Source organism: Physeter macrocephalus, chromosome 14, assembly GCF_002837175.3.
Source record: "Physeter macrocephalus isolate SW-GA chromosome 14, ASM283717v5, whole genome shotgun sequence".
In the NCBI taxonomy this organism is placed as follows: domain Eukaryota; kingdom Metazoa; phylum Chordata; class Mammalia; order Artiodactyla; family Physeteridae; genus Physeter; species Physeter macrocephalus.
The window spans coordinates 19957894-19968738 of record NC_041227.1 but is presented as its reverse complement, the minus strand read 5'-3'; the positions used below and the strand labels follow the sequence as shown (position 1 = coordinate 19968738).

The following is a 10845-nucleotide window of genomic DNA, read 5'->3' as shown; positions in this document are numbered from 1 at the left end:
AGGCATTGTGTACATTCAGTAAAGCAAATATCAGGAGTTAGGTTAAACCTTACCTAGTGATATCATTTTTATGATTAAGGTCTGAGAAAAACAGAGATGAACAAACAGAAAAGCGACAAAAGAGATGCTTACATATCTACTGTACAAAAGCCTAGATTTGCTGAGAAGACCGTATTTCTCTTTTTATTACAAGTCTTTTCTCTGAAGTCAATATTTCATTCTGTTTCTTGGTAATATATATTTTCTCTCTCTTTAACTAATTTTATTCTTTTTTTCCAATTCTGGTTTTATTTATTTAAATTAATTTTTATTGGAGTATAGTTGCTTTACAATGTTGTGTTAGTTTCTACTGTACAGCAAAATGAATCAGCTATACATATACATATATTCCCTCTTTTTCAGATTTCCTTCCCTTTTAGGTCACCACGGTGCATTAAGTAGTTCCCTGTGCTATACAGTATGTTCTCATTAGTTATCTATTTTATACATAGTATCAATAGTGTATGTATGTCAATCCCAATGCATCCATCTTCATTAAATTCCTTCTTGAGAAATTCTCTTCATTTTTATTTCTGGCTCCCTAGCATCACTTTGGATTTGGACTCTGCTATCCAGGGTATTCACCAAGCCTCGGGGCTTCATGTCTTTTGAGAATTGGCTCAGCTGGTTTTCTAGGTTCTCATCCAAGTCTCTGCAAGAAACTGTTGGGTCAGCCAGAGCTTAGGGCTGAGTCCTCTAGGATGCTATTGGAACACACTCTCCAGCTTGGCTTTGACCATTTGGAGACTGACTGAACTCGCTAGGCAGTCAACCAACTGCGTTATTGTCCAGCTTACATCTCTTTATCTCAGTTAAAAAGGTATCATGAGGGTTTGGGTCAAGGGCCTTTCAGGCATAATATGGTTACACACAGGCCTTCCCAACCTATTAGTCTCTGATTCTATCACAAAAACCAAATAGGATTACTTGCTATAACTTATTCTTGGGAATCCCTTACTGGCTCCTACAGCTCATTGGTCCCTCTCTAAGGGTCTACATACTACCTATTTGGGAACAATTATAGTTTAGTTTTTTTTAAAATAAATGTATTTATTTTATTTATTTATTTTTGGCTGCTTTGGTTCTTCGTTGCTGCGCACGGCTTTCTCTAGTTGCGGCGAGTGGGGACCACTCTTCCGTGCGGTGCGCAGGCTTCTCATTGCGGTGGCTTCTATGGTTGCAGAGCACGGGCTCTAGGCACGTGGGCTTCAGTAGTTGTGGCTCACAGGCTCTAGAGCGCAGGCTCAGTAGTTGTGGCTCATAGACTTAGTTGCTCCACGACATGTGGGATCTTCCCAGACCAGGGATTGAATCCGTGTCCCCTGCAGTGGCAGGCGGATTCTTAACCACTGCGCTACCAGGGAAGCCCCTCGATTATAGTTTTGAGTGAGTTAGAATTTGCCTCACAGTTTGTCAGGTCTATCAGAATTTATTGAAGGGCTTCTTAACCTAGGGTTTGTGAACTTGCATGGGAATAAATTACATCTTTATTTTCACTAATCTCTAACTGAAATTTCGCATGTTTTCTAATTGTTAATGTAAGCAACAAATCACAGTAATATTAGCATGACCTTGACTTTGTCGCCAATACAAATCATGGATTTTTCACATCAGGCTGGAGTCGTTGTAGATATTTCAAAATATCTTTCAAGTTCAAAACTACTTCAAGGGGCTTCCCTGGTGGCGCAGTGGTTGAGAGTCCGCCTGCCGATGCAGGGGACACGGGTTCGTGCCCCGGTCCGGGAAGATCCCACATGCCGCGGAGCGGCTGGGCCCGTGAGCCATGGCCGCTGAGCCTGCGTGTCCGGAGCCTGTGCTCCGCAACGGGAGAGGCCACAACAGTGAGAAGCCCGCGTATCGCAAAAAACAAACAAACAAACAAAAAAACAACTACTTCAAAATTATGGTACTTATAAGACCTGCTTCTAGATCTTGTTATTTAATGCATTACTAAAGAGGCACGTATATTACCATATTGCAGGTTTAAAAAATATTCTAATAGCTTTATTATAATATAATCGGTCTCCCTTGCAACCTGACATATTTCATTTGATGCATTTAAAAATACGACTCTGAGAAGAGGTCTGTAGGTGTCACCAGTTTGCCAAAGGGGCTCATGTACAGAAATTCATGTTTGTCATGATGGTAGCAGCTCCCCTCAGAAGCCTCAGGGGCCAGAGCTCTTCCGGGAACTCCCCTTTGCCCAGACAGATCTCTCGAGGGGCAAAAGAACCCTCACCTTAACTTTGGGTTCTTATCTTCTCTTCACTCAGACTAAGCTAACCCTAGTGAAGCTTTCCTTTCGACTACATGTCTTGAACTCTTTAGGCAATAATCACTGCATTCCTGAATTATGATTGCTTTCAATGCTGACCACAGTCCTGCCTTCCACACACCACACCAGCGGGGAGCACAGGAAAGGGGCTTGTGAGCTGAGTGAGAAGAGCGGCCCCCTTCATACAAGATACATCCATCCCTCGTTCTCCTTGGCTCAAGGCAGATGAGAGCACCATGTCATCACGCTGACTGGAGGCATGAAAAGTACATCAATGGAAAGAGCACATCGGCATTGCAGATCAACATCTCAAAAGTCCTCGGAGGAAACAGGCATGGCCGCTTCTGCCAAAGGGAGTGAGGTGACCACCCTGGGGGCTAACTGGGGAAGAGACAGCAGAACACACAGAGTAAAGGACATCTGCTGCCCTTTTCTCCCATTTCCCTGGCTGCAGTAGGTCAGAGGGGCCCTGTGGTCTGAACAGAGAGGTGCAAGCCAATACCTGGGTCCACTCTTGCAGCTCAAGCGTCTGCAGTGGATTGTTGGTGGCTCACAATCTTAAACCCAGCCTGGCTCCAAAGTGAGTGAGAATCATCAAAATCAGCATACTAAAACTATTTTGGCAGCCCAATCTTTCACAAATGGTGAAAGAACTACTGTATCAGATAGCAAGAGTGAGGTCCTTGCCTGGCTGTCCTCTTGGAACCAGAGCTGGCTATGGGGCTCCATGACATGAGTCCTGGAGTAACTCAGGGCATCTGGTCAACCCCACACATAAGTGAGAGAGGGGTGGGGGTAAGATAGAGGGTTGAAGAGTTCTTCAAAGAAAAGAAATGGAGAATGAGACCCACCCGGGATGGACATGGTCTGGGACAGAGTAGCTGTTCCTAGATGGCACCTCTGGCCAGCCCCAACCACTGAAGTGAGACTTAAAAGATTTCAAGGTAGAAATTTCTGGCCAACAGGACCCACATGGGGCCTGGTCTGGATTGGGGCACCTGGCCAAGATGGCATTGGTGGCCTTGGAGGGGCACTCAGAAAATTTGGGGGAATACCAATCCAAAATGCAGTACCACTTGAGGCACAAGGTCTGGGGCAGGGGACCTCTTACCTAGATCTAATGATATTTTCTACCTCTACCACTGGATATTATTCACTAACACTTAACGGTCCAACGGGAAACTGGGTTCAACGCTGAGCCAATGAATCTTCCAGCCACCCACCCATCCATCCAACAAATGTTCATTGAGCACATACACTGTGCTAGTATTGCGTTAGGTTCAGGAGAAATAGAAGTGGATCTTCTCAACCATTATCCACACCAAGCTAGTTCTGCACAACTGAAAAAGGAAGAAAACGAAAAAAAAACTGGCTACAGATGACATACCTCTCATACACCTGGTCAGTTAAACACTTTTCTCAATTATGGCTTTTGAAAACTGTTCCAGTTACTATGGTTCCACACAATTTACCCCAAAACTTAGTGGCTTAAAACAATGACAATATTTATTTTGCTCATGAATCTTCTGTTTGGGCTGGGGTTATCTTGTCTCTGCTTTGCTTGCTTTCAGGTGAGTTGGCTTGAAGCCTGGCGACTGGAATCATCTGAAGCCTTTCTCACTCACATATCTGGCCATTGATGTTGTCAGCTGAGACAGGTTGTCTCAGGTTGTCAGCTGGAACATCTCCACATGCTCTCTTCATGTGGTCTGAGCTTCCTCCCAGTATGGTGACTGGGTACTGAGGGTGAGCATTGCAAAAGTGGGTCAGCCAGGTGGAATCTGAATCCTCTTTATGACCTAGCCCCAGAAGTCACCAAGCATTACTTCTGCACTATCGGCCAGAACAGTCACAGCAGCCAACCAGACTCAAGGAGAGGGAATATGGATCCATCTCTCAGCGGGAAGATGTTGGTTACATTGTAAGAAGAACTGGGGGATGGATTATATATATTGGTGAGGTCAATTCAGGAAAAAAGTCTGCCATATAAGGTTGATACAACTCCATTTTTTTTTCCTTTTTCAAATGCAATACCTTTTAATACACAGTAATTAAGTACATGATACAAAGTGATTATTCTGACAGTACAGTTTCAGATGAAGACAATTCCCCAATTCATTCTACTTTTATGGTTAGAATTTACGATGTAGAACAGATTTGAATTGTGCCCTGTTTGGAGAATCCAAATGTTTTATTCTGCATAGCATTTCATATGTCTCTTCAGTCTATTGTGCATGTACACTTTTCGCATATGTTTCAAAGTGTTCTGATGTTTAATTTTCCCTCAAGGTGTTTTGTGTGTGTTATAACTTTACTTTTATGTTGGTTTAAGAGAAACCCTGAAAATTTTTTTTTAATTGAAAAAGAAAAAGATGCAGAAATATAATATCACCTTTAAAAAATGACTGCTCACGGGCTTCCCTGGTGGCGCAGTGGTTGAGAATCCGCCTGCCGATGCAGGGGACGTGGGTTCGTGCCCCGGTCCGGCAGGATCCCACATGCCACGGAGCGGCTGGGCCCGTGAGCCATGGCCGCTGAACCTGTGCGTCCGGAGCCTGTGCTCTGCAACGGGAGAGGCCACAACAGTGAGAGGCCCGCGTACCACAAAAAAGAAAAAAAAAAAAAAAAAAAAAGACTTCTCACTTGTATCTTTCCTCCACCCACCACCCCTCACCTAATATTAAATCTTGTCTTCTTGGTCAGTACATTAGTCCTTATACGTTACATTTTTATGTAGAAGCCACATTTTTTTTAGCATTTTATTTTATATTGGAGTATAGTTGATTAACAGTGTTGTGTTATTTTTGGGTGTACAGCAAAGTGATACAGTTTCATTTATTTATTTATATTTTGGCCACAATATGTGGCCTGTGGGATCTTAGTTCCCCGACCAAGGATCGAACCCGTGCCCCCTGCATTGGGAGCGCAGAGTCTTAATCACTGGACTGCCAGGGAAGTCCCACAAAGTGATTCAGTTACACGTATACATGTATCTATTCTTTTTCAAATTCTTTTCCCATTTAGGTTGTTACATATTATTGAGCAGAGCTCCCTGAGCTCTACAGTAGGTCCTTGTTGGTTATCCATTTAAAATATATCAGTGTGTACATATCAATCCCAAACCCCCTAACTATCCTTCCCCCCTGCAGAAGCCATATTCTTAATTTAAAATTATTTATTTATTGCTTATATGACTTTTGTTTCCATTGTTCCATTGCTACATTTTCGTCTGTTAAAAATATTTAGGTGTCTTGGGTTGGAATTGAACACCTATCTTTTTCCCATTAAAATTAATGGAAGGGCTTCCCTGGTGGTGCAGTGGTTGAAAATCCGCCTGCCAATGCAGGGGACACGGGTTCGAGCACTGGTCCGGGAAGATCCCACATGCCGCGGAGCAACTAAGCCAGTGCGCCACAACTACGGAGCCTGTGCACTAGAGCCCGTGAGCCACAACTACTGAGCCCACGTGCTACAACTACTGAAGCCCATGCGCCTAGAGCCCGTGCTCTGCAACAAGAGAAGCCACCGCAATGAGAAGCCTGTGCACCACACAAAGAGTAGCCCCCGCTCTCTGCAACTAGAGAAAGCCTGCGCACAGCAACGAAGACCCAATGCAGCCAAAAATAAATAAATTAAATAAATAAAATTTAAAAAAATAATGGAAATATATATATTTTTCATTTATCAGCTTTTCCCTTAGAAGCAGAATTTTCAGGAATGAAAGTCATCAGGTGGGAGATAGATGTACTTTCATCATCTCCCTAAAAGCTTTGACAGCCTCCCAGTCCTCTGTGTCTATCATTTTTCCAGTTCCCATCACCCATTGCTCTTCTAAGCCATCACCTCCATTATCAGCTCCTTACCTATCTGACATACTACAGATGTTCCATATTTATTACGTTATGAATGAGTCTGGTTGAAAGTAACAGGTAACTTGACAAACTGTGGTCTAAAAAAGATTTTTTTTTCCCCCTCATAAAACAGGAAGGCAGTCCAGGGTTTGTGCAGCTGCTTGAGTATGATCTAAAGTACCAGGCTTCTTTTGTCCTTTTATTTCATCTTCCTTAGCACAATCCTCCTCATGGTCTCAAGATGATTGCTGCACCTCTGGGTGTTGTGCCTTAGTTCCAAGCATGAAGTAAGGGAAGGGTGAAGGTCACAAACTTCTCCAAAGAGTTCCTTTTTATTCTGGAAGGGAAGCTGTCCCTTGGGACTTCTGCCTACATCTTATTGGCCAGGACTTTGTGTTATTGCCACTTCTAGCTGCAAGGGAAGGTGGGAACTGTGTGTTTTGCTTTCCAGCCTCTGTAGTTTGGAAAGGCAAGGGATAAGTGGTTGGAATAAATATTGAGAGCCTCTTACAACATGTGCCACACTGTGTTTAATTGAAATGTATTGCTTCGATCCACGAAGTATCCTGGATATAGCCTGTTCTTGTCCTGGAACATTCTTCCTTTTTCTTTTCTCTCCTCTAGTTACTTTCCTGGGTATGTATGTGTGTGGGGGGGAGGAGACAAAATATTGAGGAAACACTCTTATTTTTTTTTTTTCCATGAGGATACCAGTTCCCTTGTCACTTCTTCCTCCATGGTCTCTTCTAACTGAGGGTAAGGAGGAGGAGTCAGCATCTTCTTTGCTCCATTCTGCTCTGTTCAGACATCGTGACTTCAGCACTGATCCCTTCCTCTCTGAATATCAAGGACCAGTCTCAAGGCCAGGTTCTCCCTCCTCTTCTTTCTCAGCCCAAGTTTCCTCCTTTACACTCCCAAGGGACTTGAGCTGTATCTCTCTAATGGTATTTATCATTTTCTTCGTTGAAGCTGAAACCAAATGATTGTAAGTGGTACTGTTTACGAAATGTGTGGTGCATTGTAGGTGCTCAAACCGGTAGCTCTTGCTATTATTACTACTATTAATAATGTCTTATCGCCTATATCAGACTCAGCTCCTTAATGACAGGCTCTGAATCTGATGTCCGATTCATCTTTGTAACACACATCTGGCCTGGAATTGAACATTGCTCATAATGCTATCAATATAAGGGGGCGGCGGGTAAAGGACAACATTTCAAAGGAAGGGTGCTGTAATGGTGTGAGAAATTCCTAGAACCTGAGTCCGTCCGCATCAAAAACAGGCAGAGTCCCAACTGTTTCGTAGGGACGCCTCCACGTCTGTGTTGCGATGAAGTAGGAGAATCCGTCACTTCACCCCTCCTGCTCCTCCGGAAAGGGAGGCGGGACTATACCCCGCGCGCGGCGATCTGGGATAGCTGCGCACGCGCAGCTTCCGGCTCCGTGTCTTGGGAATTATTTGACGCCGCCTCTTCGGCCCCACACAAGTCTCTGATCAGGCGCGCCGCGCACGCGCAGTAATCCTCTAGGCTCGGGGAGTTATTTGACGCTGCCGCCCCTGGCAGTCGGAAGTTGCCTGAGCAGAGCCTAGCCGGCCGGCCCGAGTGGCCTTCGTCGACCCGGGCGCCCTGGGAGAGTCGCTGACGGGTGGACGGAGCGACCGCCTGAGGACAGCCGGCCGGGGCAGCGAAAGCGCCGGGCCTATGGCGCGGGTGGCGTGAGGCGGAAGGCCGAGTGCGGCCGGCGGCAGCGGCGCCCGCCCCAGCAATGCGGGCCCCGCCCGTCGCCTCAGGTAACCGGGCGGCCCTCCCCGTCGCGACCGGACCCTCCCCTCTCCTCCCCTCCGGGCGGTCTAGGGATCGTTAAGCCTTGTTTCTCGGCCCCGGTGGCTCCAAGGGCCTTTCGGAAGCGCATCTCATTTTGGGGGGTACCCACGGGGTCCGGGGGAGCTTGGTTTGGAGTCGTCGGCTTCTGTCGCGTCTGTTCAAACCCGGGGTGGCCCTTGAGAGCTACCCCGGCCGGGCGAAGATCTTTCCTGGCAGTCTGGGGGAGGGGGCGGGTCTGGAGCGGAGCTAGACAACTCTGGCGAAGAATCTGGTCCAGCAGAAAGGTTGTTCGAGTGGCTGTCGCCCTGTGGGGACGATGCTGCCCGTTGCACGGTGACTGTCGGAGGAGGAAGAGTTAATAATGAGAATAAACAGCTAGCCCTTGTTAAGCGCTTACTATACGCCGGCCATTGTGCCAGACCATTACGTTCACCCCGTCTAACTTCACAACAACCCGGTAAGGGAGGATGATTATCCCCATCTTACTGACGAGGCAACTGAGGCCCTGAATGGTTAGGTGACTTCCTTCCCCAAGGTCACGGAGCTGGTAAATTTGACTCGAGATTCAAGTTCTTAACAATTAGGTCAGTGGTTCTCCAACTTCGCTGCACGTAGAAATCACCTGGGGCAGCTTTTAAAGATTCCTGATGCCCAGGTAGCAGAGCCAGGCCAATTAAATCACCGTGTTTGGCAGTGGGGTCGGTGGGGGAAGCCAGACAGCAGTATTTCTTAAAGATCCCCACATGAATTCAGCGTGCAGCAAAGTTTGGGAACTGCTACCGTAGGTAATTCTGCATCTCAGTAAAACGTTTCAGTGTTTCTCCAGTTTAAGTGTGTAGGAGAATTTTCTGGGAGTTTGTTTAAAATGCAGTTTCCACCCGCAGAGATCTTTTCATAAGGCCCACGGACTGCTACACCTTGTGAAAGCCTGTTGGGGGTGGGAAGTAACTTTCTCTGCAGGATTTGTGAGTCAGCTGGACCTTTTAAAGTGCGTGCATCTCATGCAAAACTGTTAGTTTGCAATTTTCCTGGATACACAGTACTCATGGTTATAGTGTCTCTGATCTCTGGGTCTTGTTTGAATATGCTGTTCTCTGCCTAGTCTGTCCTCTGTGCTTTCTCCCTGCTCCGCCCGGACACACACACACTTCTGCTGTTTCTTACACACGTGCACGTAGTCTTTTCTTCCCATCTCTGGCTGCATAACTCCCAGCATTCAAGAAGCCTCTGTGACCCTCACACCTCTCATTCCCAACCACCTTGGGTCTTTCCTGTTTGCTCTTTAGCATCATCATAATGAAATTTACCAGTGATTTTTCTGTGTTGTATTTCTGTCTGTTTTATTAGATTGTGAGCGACTTGAGCCATGTTTTCTCATCTCTGTATTCCTCCCGGTTCTTTGACATACAGACTCACAAAGGTTTTACTGAATGGAATGTTTGTGTCCCTTTTATGTCACAGACTGCATGCTGCAAACCGATTCTTCTCTATTTCCACTTTTGCAAAAGGTGTTTGGTAGTTCTTGCTCTACAGAGTTTTGTTCTTTTTGCTTGAAAATACTCTAGTCAGGTTCGTTAACTTTTCCATCCACCAGTTAAATAAACACATTGAGTTCTTACAACTGGCGAGACACTAGGGAAGACTAACTATGTGCAGTCAACATTGGTTGATTTTTAATATCTAGTTTTATCACAGTCGGATACAATTAGTTCTGTAGTGGAAACCTTTTTATTGCCCTTAGGCCTTTGCATGTGTTCCCTACTAAACACTATGCTGTCCAAACTAGTGTTTAGTTGTCATCCACTAAGTGTTGTTACCTTGCTGGTACTTGGTAAATACTAGTAGATGGAAGTGCTGTTGGTAGTAGTTCATCCTGTTACCAGGAGAGATGACTTAAGAAATACTTAATAAAGATTAAAACCTTGATGTCAGAGGAAATGACAAACTTAGTATATATTTATTACAGAATGCCTGAACTGCTGTTGCCCAACATATTTACAAATTATAAAGGAAGGCAGCGCGGTAATTCAGATTATATTTGTTCTTGGCTGGTCTTAAAATCATGTAAGGTTTATAAAAGTGAGTGAGTGAGTATGTGTATGAAGGTCATTATGAAGAGGTTTTTGGACAATAAAGATTTTTTATAGTAGTTAAATATGGTAAAGTATGTGGACTGAATAAGAAACACATTTCACGTAATGACATTCTTTACATCATACAGATTGTTATAGAAAGAGTTTTCTTGGTTCTGTTTTGTACTATTTACTCAAATTTTAGGCTAAGGCTAATGTAGAAACTGATGGGATAATTTATGTTAAATTCAGATACTCAAGAAACTTGCCCTTGTTTCTCTGATCAGATATGGGCACAGTATCCAGTTCTGGCCTCAGCACATGGAAGAAACTCAATATTCAAGCCTGAGGTTTAAGTCTCTAGTTTGATCCCCCAGAAAAGGTGAAAAACTACACGTGCTCAGTTAAAGACCAAAAATGACTCTAATCATGATAGCCTGAGACCTAGAAATGGATTCTTTTTAATTTGAGGTACCCATCAGTGTTAGCAGATGTGTTCCCTGACATGTGTAAAGGGCTTTTCGATCGAATACATGATTTTCTTTGGTGCAAGATGATTAAACGTTTTAGAATTAAGGTACATGGAGTTTAAGTTTTAGATGCAGAAAATAGGTAACTTGCCCAAGACTACATGGTTGGCTGTAGCACATCTAAGAATAGAATGCAGGTCTCCTTCCTCTGGACTCAGTATCCCCTTCCACCCTCATGTGAGAGGATGTCTTGTTTCGTGGTGGTGGTGGTGGTGGTGGTGGTGGTGGTGGTGGTGGTGGTGGTGGTGGTGG

At 44.9% G+C, this 10845-nt stretch overlaps 1 protein-coding gene across 4 annotated transcripts in view; it reads left to right on the top strand.

Moving 5' to 3' along the window:
• Positions 1 to 7804: 7804 nt before the first annotated feature.
• Positions 7805 to 10845, top strand: part of RALGAPB (Ral GTPase activating protein non-catalytic subunit beta) — a 101326-nt gene continuing 98285 nt past the window's right edge. For 2 of the 4 annotated variants that reach the window (XM_028499907.2, XM_028499906.2), the window contains exon 1: positions 7805 to 7957. The gene's annotated coding sequence lies outside the window, so the exon portion shown is untranslated. The remainder of the gene's footprint in view (positions 7958 to 10845) is intronic. The other 2 variants (XM_024128617.3, XM_024128616.3) reach the window with 1 other exon arrangement.